This window comes from Schistocerca nitens, chromosome 4 (genome assembly GCF_023898315.1).
Source record: "Schistocerca nitens isolate TAMUIC-IGC-003100 chromosome 4, iqSchNite1.1, whole genome shotgun sequence".
NCBI classification, from domain to species: Eukaryota; Metazoa; Arthropoda; class Insecta; order Orthoptera; family Acrididae; genus Schistocerca; species Schistocerca nitens.
The window spans coordinates 297,033,224-297,054,163 of NC_064617.1; the positions used below are offsets into that span (position 1 = coordinate 297,033,224).

The 20,940-nt window shown below is 41.9% G+C and overlaps 1 protein-coding gene across 1 annotated transcript in view; it reads left to right on the top strand.

Moving 5' to 3' along the window:
- Window positions 1-905: 905 nt before the first annotated feature.
- Window positions 906-20,940, top strand: part of LOC126253311 (ABC transporter G family member 23-like) — a 591,420-nt gene continuing 571,385 nt past the window's right edge. Inside the window, exon 1 of the mRNA XM_049954545.1 lies at window positions 906-992. The gene's annotated coding sequence lies outside the window, so the exon portion shown is untranslated. The remainder of the gene's footprint in view (window positions 993-20,940) is intronic.

Sequence of the window (20,940 nt, forward strand, 5' to 3'; positions counted from 1 at the left end):
CGTATGCCACGGCAAACTGGCTGACACTGACGGCGGCGGTGCACAAATGCTGCGCAGCTAGCGCCATTCGACGGCCAACACCGCGGTTCCTGGTGTGTCCGCTGTGCCGTGCGTGTGATCATTGCTTGTACAGCCCTCTCGCAGTGTCCGGAGCAAGTATGGAGGGTCTGACACACCGGTGTCAATGTGTTCTTTTTTCCATTTCCAGGAGTGTAGAAACGGCACACCAGACCGACACTGCTGCTGGTCGGGTCGTATGACGGACGATAGGTTGGTGGTATCTCCAGATACGTGTCCGCTGGTCATCGTGGCTCAGTTCAAAGCGGGACGCACCACTGAAGACGATTCTACTCACATCAGTGAGACACCAGGCAGAGTGGACCAACGCGTGACTGACTTGTACAGTTTGTGAAGGTCGTTCTCTTAAATGTATCACCCAAGTAATCATTTGTTGGTCTGTACATGCACATCACATCTGCCGATTTATTTCCCATTCGGGTAGTTCCTTCGTGGTGCTTCATCTTTGTTCTTTTTTTTTTCTGCGGGCGCCCTTGAAGGAGGCGTACGTGATTCTATATGCGTAGCACCGCCTCTGTTGCCCTTGGTGACTAGTGTTGGCTTCGCTTCGTTGTAATGGAGACCAGACTCTTTCGTCAGAAAGCAGAGACAGTTACTTTACTATATATTATAGTCGAGAGATGGTCATACGTCAGCCACGTGGCAGCGTCAGCTGCACTGTGGTCTAGGAGACGCCGCGCGTGCGCGCCACGTGAGGTGTCCCTTCTGTGTGGCGGGTAGTCGCTCTTCGCTACTCGCTGGGTGCCGGTCGCTACCCCCACCTCGTTCCCGCCCCTCCAGGTGCCATTTGTCAGCGGCTGGCCGCGCCGGCCGCGGCGGCAGTCCGCGCGCGTCCTAGCTCGCGACAAGTGCGTACCTCAGTTCGGCGTCTCACTTCTCCAGTCACCACGCTGCCCACGACCCACATACGGCAGGTAAGCCAAGCAGCGAAAGTCGGCCCCGTCCAATATGCAACCGCAGCGCCCCGGCTTCGGCAATAGAAAGTGCTTAGTGCAGCCGGCGCTCCGTTCTGCGAAGGGTGCTGTGGCGAGCGTTAATTGCCTTTGCTCAAAGTGTCTGCCTGTGGCTGCATGACAGTGCCTAAATTTCTTCTGTGACTGTAAAAATGCCACGAAATTAAATCGATCACGTCTGTAACTCAGCTGCCATGGTGTCCCTATCCGAGAGACCAAGGTTCGATTCCTGGCATCGACAACGCTTTTCCTTTCCTTCGTGGAAACTGTGTAACACTAATACTAAAATGTAGTCTTTCACGGCCGTAAATGTCATGTCCATTATAATTATCCGGGCTGTTATGCCGTGGTCGGTTGATGAATTCTGTGTCAATTCCCAACGTTTCGTCCCCGTCTGCGGAGGACATCTTCAAGGGGGTCTGTAGCTCGATGGAAGGTCCAACACACCCACTGTGGCTGCGTGACTGTACCTAAATTTCTTCTGTGACTGTAAAAATGCCACAAAATGAAATCGATCACGTCTGTAACTCAGCTGTCATCGTGTCCCTACACTATCCGGATGACCGAGGTTCGATTCCCGGCATCGACAACAGCGCTTTTTCTTTCCTTCGTGGAAACTGTGTAACACTAATACTAAAATGTAGACTTTCACGGCCGGAAATATCACGTCCATTATAATTATCCGGACTGTTATGCCGTGGTCGGTTGATGAATTCTGTGTCAATTCCCAATGTTTCGTCCCCGTCTGCGGAGGGGGTCTGTAGCTCGATGGAAGGTCCAACACACCCACTGGCTCGTTACTGACAAGGGAACCTCTCCATCGCACCCCCATCAGATTTAGTTACAAGTTAGCATAGTGGATAAGCCTTGAAAAACGGAACACAGATCAATCGAGAAAACAGGAAGAAGTTACGTGGAACTATGAAAAAAATAAACAAAATATACAAACTGAGTAGTCCATGCGCAAGATAGGCAACATCAAGGAGAGTATGAGCTGAGGAGCGCTGTGGTCCCGTGGTTAGCGTGAGCGGCTGCGGAACGAGAGGTCCTTGGTTCAAGTCCTCCCTCGAGTGAAAAGTTTACTTTTTTTATCTTCGCAAAGTTATGAACAGTCCGTTCGTTCGTTGACGTCTCTATTCACTGTAATAAGTGTAGTGTCTGTGTTTTGCGACCGCACTGCAAAACCGTGCGATTAGTAGACGAAAGGACGTGCCTCTCCAATGGGAACCGAAAACATTTGATCGCAAAGCCATAGGTCAACCGATTCCTCCACAGGAAAACACGTCTGATTATATTGTATACGACACTGGTGACGGCATGTGCGTCAAATGACAGGAATATGTTGTTGACCCACCTAACTTGTACACTTGGCGAATGGGTAAAAAGGTTCTTCTACCTTGCCCGATTTAGGTTTTCTTGTGGATGTGATAATCACTCCCAAAAAAGTGATGAAAACATAACGGACGGACAGATAATAATTGTCTGAAAATAAAAAATTAAACTTTTCACTCGAGGGAAGACTTGAACCAAGGACGTCTGGTTCCGCAGCCGCTCACGCTAACCACGTGACCACGGCGCTTGATAGCTCCCACTGTCCTTGGTGTTGCATATCTTGCGCATGGACTACTCAGTTTGATATTTTGCTTATTTTTTTCATAGTTCCACACAACTTCTTCCTGTTTTCTCGATTGATCTGTGTTCCGTTTTTCAAGGCCTATCCATTGTGCCAACTTATAACTAAATCTGAGGGGGGTGCGATGGGGAGGTTCCCTTATGAGTAGCCAGTGGGTGTTCTAACAACCCTACCACAACAAAGGTCAAAATTTAATAATGATTGTGGTGTTGCTCACGCTGCTAAATACTGCATTTTCGGGTAGCAAAAAAGTTATTACGTAGCAGATGTCATTAGAGCACAGTTAATAAAGTCATTTCATGTAATAATAAACTAGGCACTCATCTTTTTGTGTTTCCCACGCTGGTCTCGTTGTAAGATCATGGCTCAATCGTCGAAAACCTAGGTGGTGATGATTCCAAGCTCGGATGCAAAGAGGCCTAGGTTTCATTCTGCTGTATTCAAAAGTTTTATAGATGCGTTTCATAAACCATTCTTGAAGATGAAACCTTGAAAGTTAGCATAATGGTGATGTAAAAAAGTAATCAGCACTCCGAATTTAAGTTACACTTCTTGTTTATTGCTTTTGTTGCAATATCACGTAAAACACAAAACATCACTTCACAATATAAAACACACTTGAAAACATCTTCCTCACTGTTAAAGTTCACATTTTATAAGCTGACTACAATATACGTCTTTTTAACATGACGTCCAAGACTTGACCTTCTCAAGGTCCGCCTCTCTAACTAACTAACCGCTTACGCTCCCAAAAATCAAGAATTACAAGTACGTCAAAGATCATAGTGACAAAGAATACACACAAGAATAATATCATTGCATTATAAACATATCGATGAATCAAAGTATTTCTACATTAATGAAATCAAATCTGAATGTTGTCTCAGAAATATGTCAACTACTTTACAGAAATACAGCAGAATATTACTGGTATCGAGAGGTTCAGATGAGGTGCCGTAATGGTTACGTAATTCAAGTACCATTACAGTGTGTTGGACCTTCCATCGAGCTACAGACCCCCTTATCCTACGCAGACGGTTACGAAACGTTGGGAATTGACACAGAATTCATCAACCGACCACGCCATAACAGCCCGGGTAATTATAATGGACATGACTTTGTAACACTGTTAACTAATTCGTATAAGAGTCTGTGATCATTGTGGTTTGCTGAGAACAAAGGCGACTGCATGGCTTAATATATTTTCATGTATTACGTTGTTTCGGCTACAGCTATAATGAGATCGGTAATTAAGATTAAAATAACATAATACCGAGAAACATTAAGTTTGCATTATCGGGCGACAAAACTACAAAGTAAGATAAGAGATAACAACCACCAATATTTAGAACTCTTAAAACAAAGTTCATTGTCAGTTTCAGTAACACCTCGCATGTCTATTGCATCTGACACTGAACTTTAAATGTTCAAAGATGTAAAATTGTGCAACGAGAGAGGAATTAGGGTTTTACAAATGTTGACCCAACAACAACATTTGTAAAATTCTAATTCCTCTATCTCAGACTCCGCCCTATGATCAGAGAGGGAGAGTTTTAGTTTTAGCGAATCAAAATTTACGAAGTAAATAAGTTTTTTTATTTATCCGTAACCATTTTGCACGCAAAAATGAGAACATGGATTTTCTTGAATTACAGCGCCAACTACCAAGAATCAAAACCAATGTTTAAGACAAAATGTACGTAGTTTTTTCATGTAGAATCTGATTCTGCAATAAAAAAATTGGGGGTTCCCATTTGAAATTTTAAAGTTGCCTCCCACCCCACCCCCAGGAGGCTGGGGTGGCGGGTTAATTTTAGCACCAGCAGATAATAATCAGCTTTGGATTCTAAACATTTTTTCGTGTGAAGCTTATTTTTCGAGTTGTTCTGGTTTGTCAACTTAAAATCTACTCCCTGTATATCGAAAATTTCGTAGGCAGCTTACGTTGTCGCATCACTAACTACACTAAGTCCCATATCTGCCATACAGTGACGGCGCAGGCGGAAGATGATGGACGAATGGTAGGCGTTGCCATGTCTCTTGGGCCGGTAAGCTACAAACTTCACTGACCGCATGAAATACAAGAAGCAGTTACAGATTTTTGATTACTTTTACAGTGGAAACCATTACTCGAACAGTATACCTCGACTGTACGTCGTGTCCAGTGGCTCGTTACAGAATAGGCACGCTTAATTTGGTTAGCTACTCCCATTTATTTTTGTACCCTTATTTTACTGAAAATATCTGCACAACAGTGCAAACGCGTTCGGCACGAGCCGCCTGTCTTGTTTGCAAACAAACTGGTTCTTTCGCTGACGACACTTGCTCCCGACGATTCCTCCATCTCAAGCTCTCTCTCTGTGGTGATCTGCTCTGACTCGAATTTCCTTTTCAAGCAGTGTTTCAGTTGTAACTGTGATCCACCGTGGTATGTATAGTTTTGCTGATGAAGAGTTGGTCGATAAACTCCTCGTGTATTGGCACTGAACGCAGTTGCAGAGGGCACATAAGACACTACTTTACGCTCAGCTGTTCCCGCAGAGATCGTAAGCGTTTGCATTTACACATAACCTTTACTTCAAGTTTTTTGTGGTTAAGTTTTAGTGATTGCATATTTCATAATGTTTCACTGTTATTTAAGTACTTTTACAGAAAGGTAACTACAGTAACAAACTGAAAAGATCGAAGTTAACATTATTTGCAACGAGCTAGCAGTGGTTACGGACCGCTTGCGCCAAAACATTCAGAAAATATCTTTGAACAACCTTCGAAATTTTGTTGGTGGAGTTTAGTTTCACAATGATTGCAAGACAGCAATAATGAACATGGCAGTTCTAAAGATGCTCACGTAGGCTGATAGACCCTTGACAATATGTGTTTGTGTGACATCGTTCACTCATCTATCAACTGACGATTTAATGTCACGCATGAACTTCGTTCTTCTTCAGCTCAGAATGTGAAACTATATTTAGTCTCCATCTGTCAGTGGGTCGAAGAAACGGGAGCGAGTTTTGATCTTTCTGGTATATTTACAGACGTAAACGAGAAAATGGCATTGCCTCCAATGAATGCAAGGACAATGTTACAGATGCAAAACACAGACTTTTATGAATACATTATGTAAAGTGGATAGTTTTATACTGTGTAAAGTGTTCCTACATATTAATTTCGACAATATATTTCTGCTGCAAGGGACTTAATATTGCCGCGTAGCCGAAGTAGACGTATGCACTTCTAAGAGTCATCGAGCGGGGTCTGTTTATTTATTCCATCATGAATGTCATATGCGTACGAAGAGTAAGGTGATTTTTTAGTGATTAAGAGTCATACACAGAAGAAAAAGAGGAAGTTTATGTTTTCGTCTGCGGAAGGTATTCCCCAGATGCCAGCTACACACCGACCTTGGATTTGCGGCAAAGGCTGGCTACTTTTTTGAATGGCTTGTGTAATTGTCTTCAGTTAATGCTTTACGGATCTGAGCATTACGAATTCAAATTGCATATAATTTCTTGGCAGTTTTGCACTCAAAATGGAGGTTTACGCAGTCTATATAAGTGCTGTCCTTAACGGCGATGACAGCAGATGGAAAAGTTTATTCGACGAACAAGGATGCACAAAACTACATATGTAATGACTTAATACGGGTGAAAGAGATGTGAACTTGAGAACTTGAGCCAAGCGGAATAACTAATAACTTAAAAATCATCGTCAATTTCCTTGTATATGAAAATGTTCAAATGAACACAAGCGTTTTTCCCTAAAGATGTTTATATTGTGTCATAACAGCCTCATACATGAAAATACTTTTCCTTCCCCGAATGTGGCAACTGCTTTGTGTCCTGGATGAGTGAGGTGAAGCCATGATTTACACCACATTTATTTTGTCAGCCTTCAGACGGCAAACAAAGCAGAAACTGAAACTTTGACGCGTGGGTGTATTCATCTGTCGTTGTTTGTAGTATGTATTTATATGTTACAGAGATTAACTGGTGCTTACTTTTCGCTATTAACAGGTCGAAACATGTTTTAAGCAATGACCAGCCGGCCGGTGTGGCCGTGCGGTTAAAGGCGCTTCAGTCTGGAACCACGTGACCGCTACGGTCGCAGGTTCGAATCCTGCCTCGGGCATGGATGTGTGTGATGTCCTTAGGTTAGTTAGGTTTAATTAGCTCTAAGTTCTAGGCGACTGATGACCTCAGAAGTTAAGTCGCATAGTGCTCAGAGCCATTTGAACCATTTTTTTGAAGCAGTGACCAAATAGAACTGGCATGTAGATGGTCGTTATTAATTATCAAACGGCTAAACTCAACCAGGCATATTTACAGGTTGCCTATCTAACTTCTTCCAGGGGCGGCAGAAATATGACCTAATTAAACAGTCCACCGTATCGCTGTAGTCGAAATCCACAGTTAGCAGATACCTTTCTAAATATGTTGCTATGGCAGCTCAAATACTTGTTTTAACTTTTCGATAGTGAGAATTTCCGAAGTGAAACACAAAGTTGTTGTTCATCAAGTCATGGTGTAAATTGCAGTTACTTGAACATAGAAAATAAACACCAGCCTGGTAACATTCACATTCAAAATCGCAAACAGAATATTAACAGCGCAGGGTGATTACCACCCCTTACGCATTCATAAAAATTTGATGTGAACAGTGACCTCATTAGTTGAAAGACAACAATTTTAAAAAAGAAAATTTTCATTAAAAGATTCACATGCAAAGTTCACAGTAGACTACCAAGTGATCATAATTAACGCCTAATTTAACATAACACTTAGGCACAGTGGTCTAAATTCTAGCTAACACCAATGTTCAGATAGAACTACTATTTGGTTGCACGCATGTGCGTTGATGAACATTCCAGTGAATTCACAACCGTGCTTTGGCTCCCTAGACCATCCGATCTCAACAGTCGAGTATTTATGGAATGGAGACGATACCTGGGTACTCTTATTGTAAGTAGCGCTGCAAAATGCATGGATCAATATCTCTCCCGAACGATTCAAACACGTAGAGGCCACGCTGGCAGAGGCGCAACCCGGAATTGCCATCCCATCCAGTGACTCCCCATGACTTTCGGCCACACAAAGTAATATTGAGCGTTTCCGTCTATTTTCGGTCGTTGCATGACATTCATTGACAACTTCACCTTCACCGAGCGTGTATCGTAAAAAGCTTCTAAACATATGACAAACCTGAATAGGCCGGCGGCGGTGGCCGAGCGGTTCTAGGCGCTACAGTCTGGAACCGCGTGACCGCTACGGTCGCAGATTCGAATCCTTCCTCGGGCATGGATGTGTGTGACGTCCTTAGGTTAGTTAGGTTTAAGTAGTTGTAAGTTTTAGGGGACTGATAACCTTAGAAGTTAAGTCCTATATTGCTCAGAGCCATTTGAACCATTTTTGAACCGACCTGAATACCACTGTGTTGTGTCTGAACTGACCCAGAGAAGTCAAAACAAGCGCAGGTCGTTCGATTAATTGTGAACGGTGACGACCACTCTCTCCTCAAAGCACATCTGACACGACATTTGCTCCTGACGATGTGTTACCATTAAAAACGATGTACTACGTTCTGTTAAATAAGTACACTGCTTGACAGATAAAGTGAAACACCTAGAAGGCATTGTCGGATATCGGTGGCACTTTGTACGCGTGTACAGCACCGGCGTGTAAGTAAATGATTGGAGCTGCAATTATCTGTGACAAGTAGAACGGCCTCCAGAATGCATTAGTGTTGTATTTACTTTTGTTGCCATGCCTGTTATGGCATATAAGGAGCGTGCACAGCGTCCTATCTTGAATAATCACTAAAGGAAAAAAAAAAGGTTCAAATGGCTCTGAGCACTATGGGACTGTCATCAGTCCCCTAGAACTTGGAATTACTTAAACCTAACGAACCTAAGGACATCACACACATCCCTGCCCGAGGCAGGATTCGAACCTGCGACCGAATCGGTCGCGCAGTTCCAGACTGACTGAAGGACACGGAGACGACACGTAAAGGGACCTCATCGGGGTATCCCTTCAAATGGTTCAAATGGCTCTGAGCACTATGGGACTTAACTTCTGAGGTCATCAGTCCCCTAGAACTTAGAACTACTTAAACCTAACTAACCTAAGGACATCACACACATCCATGCCCGAGGCAGGATTCGAACCTGCGACCGTAGCGGTCACGCGGTCCAGACTGTAGCGCCTAGAACCGCACGGCCACTCCGGCCGGCGGGGTATCCCTGCTGGTACAATCGCGCAATACGGAGATTTGCGGAGTGACAGTGGCCCGACCTTGGACTACATGGGGACGAGAGGGCGGGCACACCCATAGTGAATGTTCCGCTCTGCTATGTCGACCACCACGAGGGAGAATCACCATACAGTGCATCAAGAACGCCGCAAGTTCTTCACATGCTTCAAATGCGTTGGTTGCCGTTAATACCAGAAGACAAACATCTGTGCCGTGAGCGGTCAACATGGACCACTGATGAGTGGCATCGCGTTGTGTTCACCGATGAATGGCGGTCTTCCACTGTCCTGGGTGACCAACGTCGGTGAGTATGGCGGCGAACTTGGGAGAGTTTCCCTTCTTCCAATGTTCTGGGGAGGCACAGCGATGTTATTATGGCATGGACAGCCTTCAGAAATGACATCAGGTCAGGGCTGGTAGTGATACAGGGAAATGTGACCCCACCAGATACGTCATGGACATCCTGCGTCCTAATGTGTGAGCTCTCATGCGACCGTACCGTGGTGTCATTTTTCAACAGGACAATGATCAACCACCCTTGCTACATGCCTTTTTGAATAGCCCGATCGTTAAACCTCGCTCTATTGCTACAAACTAGGATATAAAGGACCAGCTCGCCTCAGGAGAGGATACTACGGCTAGAGAAGTGGGCACATACTGACAAGTTTATCGTAAATTTCACTCTACGTAACAATCATTGAAATAACATCACATGCCGTCTCAACCCGACAAGTTTCATTCAGTTTCCTCGTTCCCTTACCGATGCCTCACTGTGTTCGTCAAGCAGCGTATTCCATCCAAAAGAATACATGTCCCACTATTCCGTAAGCAAGAACCTTGTTTATTACTTGATGCAAGTAGGGAAACATGGAATTAACAGGGACGTTTTTATTTATCCCCTCTGGATTTCGTAAATGAGCAGAAAAAGTCGAATTTCAAGAAATCACTGCTTGTTATCTGTATATCAATGCCCGTAGAGGCGTAGTTCCGTGTCCACAAAAGTCTTTGTATGCCACCGTAAAACTTCGCCAATACTTCTGCAGTAAACCGACCTGAGGTAGGACTTCAGCTCTATATATTGCCTGCACCATATTAGGATCACATTTGCATAGTACAGAGAGACAGCAGGAGTACACGAAATGCTGCATGCGTGTCTGAACGGTACATCGCGCACTCTCACCCGTGACGACACTGTCCCTTCCGTTATGTTACGGCGCGGTGAAGTCCCTAGACTAGTTGCGAAAGCCCCTGCTCTGTTTACGTGTCCATTCGCCATTCATCGGTGATCAATACGTATGATTCACTACGATGCTCCCATTTCTCACATACCCCATGTCACGTCTCCACTCTCATATGAATCATCTTCCACAATTCCGATTTTCATCGGAACCGTGCGAAGACTAATTACTCCAAACGCGAACTGAAGTTCCTCAGACACTGATCTCTCGTCCAACTGGACAAGTGTACTCAAAATCGTTGCTGCAGTATTGTTGAAAAAACTGTTCAAGCAAGTTATTTACAAAAATGAATGGAAAGCTAAAGGAGGACTGTCAGATGGAATTGCTAACCCACTTCCTTTTTTACGTGGTTTAAGAAGGTATGTGTTCCCAGTAAGGTACGCCATTCATACTTCCGGACTGATGACTACTGCACAGTGATATCTTTCAGAAATGAAAAAAAATCATCACCCCTTTCTACCGACTGGTAGGGCCGTATACAAAGGCGAACCATTTATTTGCTGTATAGTTAAGTAAACCTCAAGCGTAATGCTTAATTTTTGAGCTAATGTGGTAAAAGCCCTATTTCTGAAATCGAGCAGCGAATGTCAAACTCAAGTTAATTACTGTCATATGTTCAAATCATATATCGAGGTCTGCGTCTGTACTCCATAATGTACCTTACGGAGAGTGTCAGACGGAATTTTGTGAACCCACACCATTTTATTCATTTTCTGTTGTACTGACTAGCGGAGCGTCAGAACAACTAAAGTTGATAAGTCTCCAAATCAACTTGAATCACACTGATTTCACTGTCCTCGACATGAAATACATGATATGTGGCAATAATGGTCTCCATAGATAAGACAGTTATCTCCTAGAACATTGTACCAGCGGATGAAGATTCTGGATCAAGTGAATGTGATTACGTCCGGATATCTATTTGCACAATTTCCACTATTGCATTACAAGGGTCTAGGAAGAGGAGGAGACTAAGGATAGGTTCTGTTTAAGTTTTAAAGTAAGCAGATCTGGTTCCACATACGATACGTATCTTTAGTATAGTGCAGGGGTTCCCAACAAAATTTTCTCGAGGACCCCCCTCATCGAGCATGATTGGTACCTTGTCATATCACAGTATCAAGTAACTAAAAAAGCCAAATTAAGAGTCTTTTTATACATTTTCTATTTTTGGTACTTGAACAAACATTGACATATTCATTATTGACAATATAATGAGCTTAAAACTTTTTCAATTTATCCATCATTGTTATTGTTAAATTTTTGATTATTGCTCAAAATCTTTGTCTTCAAATCTGGATGTTTAGTATAACAAACTCCTTAAAAAAATAAAAATTGAGTATGAACTGAAAATACCAGGAAGAAATTAAAACTGAGTGTATTGGTCTTTCAAGTGTACTACACTTGAGATTGCATTGAGTATACTTGAGTGAAAAATAAGAAAACTCTAATTTCATACAAGGTAATATTTATTTGAAAAAATACAGTTACAACAGAGTACTCCATCAGTATACAGTTAGTTTTAATTTTCAGTTTAATGAGATTAGTTCAGTCTGAGTGTGTGTGTGCTAGTGTCAGTTGGCTCTAGGAAGACGTCAGGCGCAGAAGTTCGCGTTCGCTAAAGCTCTGCTCATGCAGGAAGCGGCCAAACCAAAAAAATATCTATTATTATACGACATATATTTAATATATTTTTTATTCTAATAGCATCTTGCGGACCCCTCTGGACTATAGTGTATTGTGGAGGATGCGCGGTACCTGTAGTGTTTCATTGCCTTCTCTCTTCACTCACTGACACCATACTGTAAAAAAGACTGTCATCACATCTCCGTGTAATCCTGAATATCTCTGTTTTTATTGTCATGATCATTACCACCGGCCGCTGTGGTCGAGCGGTTCTAGGTGCATCAGTCCAGAACCACACGGCTGCTACGGTCGCAGGTTCGAATCCTGCCTCGGGCATGGATGTGTGTGATGTCCTTAGGTCAGTTAGGTTTAAGTAGTCCTAAGTCTAGGGGACTGATGGCCTCAGATGTTAAGTCCCATAGTGTTCAGAGCCATTTTGAACCATTTGATCATAATCCTAAATTTATACTGGAGGAAGTAATAAGTGGACCAGTCATATTAATATGACCACTGCCTATATCTGATGTCGAGCTACAATAAGCACTCACAGACGGCACGTGACAGAACTGGCAGCGGAGGGTATGTAAAGTGTGTAGAGAAAACGCGGGAAACAGTGCAGTCATTGTCGTAATGCAGAAACGGAGCAAATTATCTGACGTCCAAAAGGCCACGATCATTGTCTTTCTGGCCAAGGGTGAAAGCATTAATGGTTAAGTTTGTAAACTGTTCGCGTGTCGTGTGATGACGGGGATGAAAGACGGCCGCGGAGGTGTGTACGGGCGAATAGACATGCAGCTGCTGAGATTTTGACCGCCCAGATGAGGGGCTACCAAGAGTGTCTCATCAACGACAGTTCAGCGAAAATTGCTGCGTATGGGCCTCCGAAGCTGGCGCCTGGATCATGCACCCATGCTGACTGCTGTTCATCGGCGACGAAGGGTGGACGAGCACTGAGTGGTAACAGCTGGTCTTTTCAGATGAATAACGTTTTATTCTCCATCGGGGAGATGGCCGTTGGCATGTACGGTACTGCAACAATCGTTAGAAGGGTCCGGGCCGAAGTAGGGCACGTTATGGTCTGAGGAATGTTTTCGTGTCATTCCCTGGGTGACTTCATTTTGGTAGGCAGAATGGATGAACAATAGCATCATCTATTCTTAGGTACCATGTCCACCCCTAGTTGTAGTTTGTGTTTCCTCGGCACGTTTCATCAATTATCTGGACAATTCAGCGTGTCACACCGCTCTCATTGTACATGCGCGGTTCGAAGTGCACCTGGATGGGTTTCGCGTACTCCCCTAGCCATCAAACTCCCCTGTTTTAAACCAAATAGAGAATCCGTGCGACCACTTCCATCGGGCTGTTCGCACCACGGATCCTTAACCTTGAAAGTGGCTGGACATGGCATTGGAGTCGGCATGGCTCTACATCCTTTACCTTCTAGAAACTCATTGACTCTTTTTCCTACACGTCTGCGCTGTAAAAATAGATTATTCAGGCTCCTGACAAGTGGTCACGTTAATGTGACTGGACCGCGTATGTATCTCTCCTTTCGTCGGAACGCAAGCTCTCGGAAATTTAAGAGGAAGATATTTGCACACGTACACGACTCACCTGTATTGTCGCTGTATTTCACTGAGTATTTATGTGACGCTTCCGCGGATGCTAAATGAAGCCATTTTTTCGCTGAAACTTTCTCGTCTCATACATTTGCCAAAGTTAATACAGTCTCATATTAACGAACAATACTCAAGATTTTTTGGGCGTGATTTTCATAAGCGATCTCTCTCGCTTACGAAACCGTGGCATTATTCTACAGAACCATTCTTGTCGCTACTCCACAGACAGCCCTAAATATTAATGACTGGTTATAGCATATTATCGACGAGTATGTAATCCAACAGTACCGCGCCTTTTCTCTTACTTACGCACATCACCTTACTTTTTTTGGGTTTTGGATCACCGCTATTCAGACGGGCACAAGCCATGGGTCTCACACTGAATTCTAACAAGTTACAGACGATACCGATATGACCACTGAAGTTAATCAGGTAATGTTTTTCGTCATATAGTCCTTCTCATACTTTTCTACTGTACACATTTACGCTGTCAAAAAAACAGTAAAATCATCTCGACATAACCCACAAAACGCAACTAAATTGAGCATAAGAGTGTGTAACTGCATTCGGTAAATCTCTTACTTCTCTATACCCAATTAAATAAATACTTTCATCTAAAATAAAACAAAATCTCAATACTGCTGCCGAATTTCTATTAATATTGTAGACAGACATTAGGCAAATAGTGAAAAGTCCGGAGGATCCGAGCCATCCTTGAGTGTCTACGTAAGCTACTGTGTAGCGTTCTGTTTTTTTATCACCTTAGTCCATCTTATGCTCAGTTAGGATAGATGCGACTAGGTATGTGGCGCGAGTCTTACTCACTCTTCATCGCTTGCTTAGTCACTCCATTATTTCTCTTTTCTGGACTGATCAAGATATGAGAATTTCGTTGTTTCTACCATATTAGCACTTCATTGCCCCCGCTTGATAGAAAGTTGATATTATAGAAATAAATTTTACTCAGTATGAATAGTCCTGACATTACTTTCATATTTATGTTCATTACTGTTCTTTTCTTCTTCTTCTTCTTCTTCGTATGAGCCGCTGTGGATTATAGTTATTTGAACTGTTTTTCCTTTATTCTCTTCCACATTTCTCTCATCCTTTGTCGATATTTCTCTCTTCTTTCTTCTATCAACTACCTTCGGTCTTCTTGTCTTCCCAGTATCTTGTGGAGTTATCTGGAGTTCGTCCATGCCCCTTCAACTTCTTTGCACCATTTGTTATCCGTTTTTATTTACCAAAGTAAGTAAACTGTCTTTTTGTCAGTCTGTTATTATTCTTCTTATTATTATTAGTATTATTATCATTATTTTATTTGTCGAGCTGGGATTTCTGACGTCCACCTGTCAATTACAGTTCTCTACATTATTTTTTTTGTGCTGCTCCTGTATTTCTTCGTGCTTTCACTATGTATCGTCGATCCATTTTGAACGTGGTTCTTTTTCCTGTCTCCGATGGAATTTTTCCAGGTGTAACACTTTTATTATAACACAGTTTTGCTTCTTTTTTTTCGTTTATATGTAAATCTCTCTTGACCTCTAAAATAAATACACCTTAATAAATGATGACTAACTGACAACCTCAGCTGCCGACAGGTGTTATTGTTATACCTGGATGTGGACAGCTGAAAATGTGTGCCCCGACCGGGACTCGAACCCGGGATCTCCTGCTTACATGGCAGACGCTCCATCCATCTGAGCCACCGAGGACACAGATGAATAGCGCGACTGCAGGGACTTATCCCTTGCATGCTTCCCGTGAGACTCACATTCCCAACTGTCCACAATTCTACATATGTATTGTACCTTATAGACATTTGCCACCCACTCATTACTCGCGCACGCTTTGGCGATTCCCGTAAGAGTTTGGGCAACCTGTGCGCATTCGCACAAACGAAGGTCAATGGCTGGGTAGCCTTTAACTATATATATAGTTAGTGCCTTCAGTAGTTAGAATCTTTTATTTAGCTGGCAGTATTGGCACTCGCTGTATTGCAGTAGTTCGAGTAACGAAGATTTTGTGAGGTAAGTGATTCATGAAAGGTGTAGGTTATTGTTAGTCAGGGCCATTCTTTTGTTGGGATTTTTGAAAGTCAGATTGCGTTGCGCTAAAAATATTGTGTGTCAGTTTAAGCACAGTCATTTATAATTTTTCTAAGGGGACGTTTCAAGATTATTGCTGCCACCTATTGAAGTCTCTCCCAAACTTCACGGCACTAGCTGAGTGAACATCTCGGCACGAAGAACATATTTGTGTTTTTGTGCAAAGTGAGTAAGTTTTGTTACTCAACTGTCCAAGCTCCTATGGACCTTACCTTTCAGAACTGAGAACAGGTAATTATGTGTTTGTTAACATGCGGTTATTCAACTTGACAAGGTACATTTTTATAGTTTGAAAGCCTAAAAGTTACTACTGGAGCTTCGAAGGTAATTCAAATCTGCCAATGGGGCACGTTCATGCAGCTCTGTTGGAGCACATTTTCGCACTATTTTGCATTACGTAAAAGAGGAAATCAGCCACCTCAAATGACACCCCAGACGAGGCAACATTAAGACACTAGCCGTCGGAAAATAAATGTAATAAATGAAGACGTAGAAAATAAAAGGAAGAAACTGCTAAATAAAACCTATTTGAATCTAATGAATCTGAAGCAGAAAGAGTTATTTGTTTGCGAGCAGGGATTGATAAGGGAAGAAGTTGGTAAATCCAAGAACAATTTTTTTGTCGACCATCGTCACAGTCGATGGAACATGAGTTCATCACTTCGAAACAAAACGGCAATCTCCTCCGAAGAAAATGCTCAAAGCCGCTCCCTCAGCCGGTAAAGTCATGGAGACGGTGATCAACTATGAAGTGTACTGTGCTGCCCTCAGGAAACTGAAGAAACGATTTCAGTATGTTTGTCGCCACTGGAATGTAAACGAACTTCTCCATGACAACCCAAGGCCTCACACAACTCTGCTCAATCGAGAGGAGCTCACAAAACTTGATTGGACTGTTATTCCCCCTCCACCCCACACCACATGATGTTGAGGTTAATGCTGTAGCAAGAAGTTGGCTCATACGTCGACCAGTAGAGTGTTAACGTGCGGACATACAGGTCCTCGCAGTAAGATGGCGTAAGGCCGTCGCAGTGAACGGAGATTGTGTTGAAAAATAGGGTTTTGTAGCCAAACGTTTGCTGAATAATATCGTGTATTGGAATGCTGGATAAAACCAAACTGCTTTCAGAAAAAAGTGTCCCATTAATTACTGAAAGCCCCTCGTATACTCGTCAACTTTCGCTTCTCAAAGGTATTTTTACTATTGCCATTGTTTATGGCAGTATTCTTCATTCTATGCTCAATGAAAAGGGATGTGATGGTGGCTGTAGGCTACACTCGCATTTCATAATATTAATCGATATTACTAATATTAATCGATATTACTCATCAAAGCAATGGACGCGCAGCCATCTATTGATGCTATTATTTCAACCGCTGCTTAGGTTTGTCCTCTTGCATGTTTATAATATCAGCCTAGGAAGCCATGAGAGACAGTCAAAAACACTATAGTACTGCGTAAAGAAAGATATGTTTAAGGTTTCAGTCCGGATATATGTTTGCTACGAATGCAGATACCATTGTAGCTTCGTGCTGACACGGAGGTTTTTGGAACCGGAGCATTCCACTTGGAGACACCGACTTGCTCCGTTTCGATAGAAAGCACAGAAATTTATGGATTGAGCTGATTCTCTTCCGTTATAGTCATTTGTTGGTTCATTCCGATACAAAAAAAAAAAAAAAAACCTTCAGGAATTATCCCATTCATGTGTGCTTAATAGAGATTGGAAACGCATAGAAAAAAAAACTTTGTGCCTTTTAATAGTGAATTACGCATCAAATTAATATTGGTTAGTAGGAGACAAGCAGGTCTCTTTTTTTTTCTCTCCAAGAGAACTAAACTCTTGGGTATGAGAAGGTTTGAAGAGCGCAACTGAATTTAAAGTTACGAGAATATTGTTCATTTTGACATGAGGAAGCAGGAAAAATAAATGAAGAACAACAAAATAAATTTTTCCTACGTGAAATAAAAGAAAATGTTTTACTAACGTTAAACGTGCAGTGAGTCATAAACAAACATCATTTCCACGCAGAAATAAACTACTTCAGTTGTTTTTGTAACAACTGCTACACGTGTAATCTTCGGTTTGACGTCAAGAAAGGGTAGCCGTCGTAACCCTGACGATTGCTTTAAATAACTATTACTGACACGTCATGCCTTCTTTCAGCCTTCGAAGTGACTGACTGAGCTAATGGACGCACTTCGTATGCCGCTATCATATTTTAGACACTCGGGGTGTGCTTTTTATGCTTTGATGCGATGTAATGTAATATAACAGTCTTACTACAAGTTCCACAAGATCAGATAACGGCAGAATAAGACTGTTGAAACCGGCCATGTTGGAGCAATAAAAGTGTCCACACTACGATCGCGACTTACGACGTTGTTTTCTAGCCATACCGATCTGCCCACAACACAGCACGTGTACTTTAGAAAATGACTTACCAAGATTAACGTGGACAGCGTGGCACGATATAAATGGGAATTTTTCGCATTCACGAACCATTGACGGAGGTGCACAAAAAGATAAGTTCTCAAAATGGACTTGTGATGGAACTCTAAACCTATGCGTTAGCAGTATGGCACTTATTCACTTTTTTCCGTCCCTTACAGCCCATCTTTCGCTCACCAAAATCGTGTTCGTCGATGTGATGCTTCCTCACGTAACATTATTTTAGTTTTTCTTTGTATTTTTAAGCTTAGGTGATTTGGTTTACTTCTTTCTGCTTAAAATACTCATTAGTGGCCGCAGATAAATGCAAGCTGAAGTAAAGGAACATGACATATGATGTCTTTACGTACCTGAAATTATTTTCTATTTCATAAACATGAACGTCCGTTCCTCGAAAACAAAAGAAAGTAATGCTCCAAAACTGAAAAAGAAAGATGTTTTTCTCAATGAAAATAATATCTGATTTTGCAGCTGTTGTGTCTCCACAGAAGTTATCAAATAAACGTATAAATAAATAAGTGTTAAAGTTTAGTTCTAAGTATGGACAGCGCTTTTTACCCATGGAAGTGGTAATTGCAACAATTTTTTTCCTCTACAGTTTTTATTTACTTGGTTATTCACGTTCTGCTGTCCTCAGAATGACATTTACGAGGCCAGTTACGTGGAGACTTCGGACAGTAAGTCACACATGACGTCCCTCGCGGAGACTATTGCGTAAAAGGAGTGGCACACTGTCAGAGGACAGTACATTTTCAGTGTTACCTGCAGACACAGTCCTCTTGTAAGGGCGACAGGTGCTTCACGGAGTGTGACTGAAGTCGCGTGGCAGTCGGAAACGTACTCCAAAGTTGAAGTACGCGGGACAGTAAGATTCTTATCGGCGAAACATCTTAAGTTGCATATAGCCGCGCGGTCTAACTAATGCACGGCTTTCCGAAGCGGGAAGGAGCGCCTGGTCCCGGCACGAATCCTCCCGGCGGACTTGTGACGAGGTCCGGTGAGCCGGCCAGTCTGTGGATGGTTTTTAGGCGGTTTTTCATCTGCCTCGGCGAATGTGGGCTGGTTCCCCTTATTCCGCCTCAGCGACACTATGTCGGCGATTGCTGCGCAAACAAGTTCTCCACGTACGCGTACACCACCATTATTCTACCACGCAAACATAGGGGTTACACTCGTCTGGTGTGAGACGTTCCCTGGGGGGTCCACCGGGGGCCGAACCGCACAATAACCAGGGTTCGGTGTGGGGCGGCGGAGGGGTGAAGTGGACTGCGGTAGTGGTCGTGGGGTTGTGGACCACTGCGGCTGCGGCGGGGACGGAGCCTCTCCATCGTTTCTGGGTCCCCGGTTAACATACAACAACATACAACAAGTTGCATACAGAGTCGTCCTGAAATGAGACCTGGGAAAAATATAAACAGAAAAGAAATAAAACAAAGGATTTAAAAAAAAAGTTCCGTGCTGAATCCTGGGAAAGACACAGTGCTAATGTTGAACATGACATTCGCGGAAAACAGAATATAGCGTTTAAACTTATGAAGCAGATGAATAAAACGGAGAACGATTCTGCAAACATTAATATAAAAACAGAAAATCAATGGTAGTACGATTACAGAAATTTATAGTATGATGAAGACCCTGAAGAAAGTTGTTCTATAAGAATTGATAATAACTCTGTATGTCAAGTAGACATAAAAGAATTAAAAGCAATCTTAAACGTAAAAAACAACAGAAAAGCTACTGGCCTAGACGCCATAAATACCTAATAAATCAAATATGGAGGTTCATTTAAGAATTTTGCTTCACCCATTTTTTAAATATGTGTTGGAAGAACTGTTGTGTACTTCAACAATGGAACATAGCTAAAGTAATTTCTAAATTTAAAACAGGCAAAAGGAAAGATACAGGAAATGTAGAGGAATAAGTTTACTAAGTGCAGAATATAAAATTTCTGGGAAAATTCTTAATCAAAGCCCACAAAACTATCGCTGATGCAATAATATCATAAGGCAATCAGGCTTCAGAAAGGGACGTTCGTGTAAATTACTGATAAACGTCGGGAATTGGCTTAAAAATTCATCTAGCATTTATTGATGTTGAGAAAGTCTTTTATAAGGTAAAAAGACCCCTTTTGTGAAGAGTATTTGAAATAAAAGTTTTTCCTAAACATCTAATTAATACCATAAAGAGTTTGTATGTAAATATGAAAATACTTATAAGTTCAGGTTCGAAAATAACACATGAAATTTTAATAAAGCAAGGTGATCGACAAGGGTTCAGTTTATCACCCACTTTATTTAATTTATATATTGACGATTTAGTTATGAAGTGGACGGATGAAATACACTTAAGAATTAAAACAGTATGTAGTGTAGCGTTAAATACTCTGTTGTATGCTGATGAGCAGATAATTATACAGGAAACGGAAGATAATTTGCAAATGGCAGTATATAGATTGAACGAAAACGCAATATATTACAACTTAAATATATATGCAAATAAGATAAACATAATGGTTTTCAAAGTTAAGAGTCCTGTCAGATCAAAAATAATATTAAATGAGAAAATTTTAGAAAAATTATCCCACTTAAATTATCTAGGATAATTAGTTTTAACTATGTCAAAGACATTGAGAAGAAAGTCAGTAAATATCAAGTAATCTGCGGCATAATTGAAGAACTTTCTTGGGAACAAGGAAAGAAACACAAATGAAGTTCTGTAAAATTATGGCTCTGCCTTCTCTTGTATAACAAAAAAGAAAAATTATGTATATAAGCAACGGAGACGAATTTTATGAGATATGTTAGACGCTGTATTAAAATGGATAAATCGAAGTATGGAACAATAAGATCAGGTTTTAAAATCTTTTAAGATAATGACAAGGTAGAAGAGAATAGAATAAACGGAAGTCTGACGTTGATAGACTGACGGAAAACAGATTGCCAAAAAAGAAATACATCATGAATTATTGACCGAGTGGAAAGAG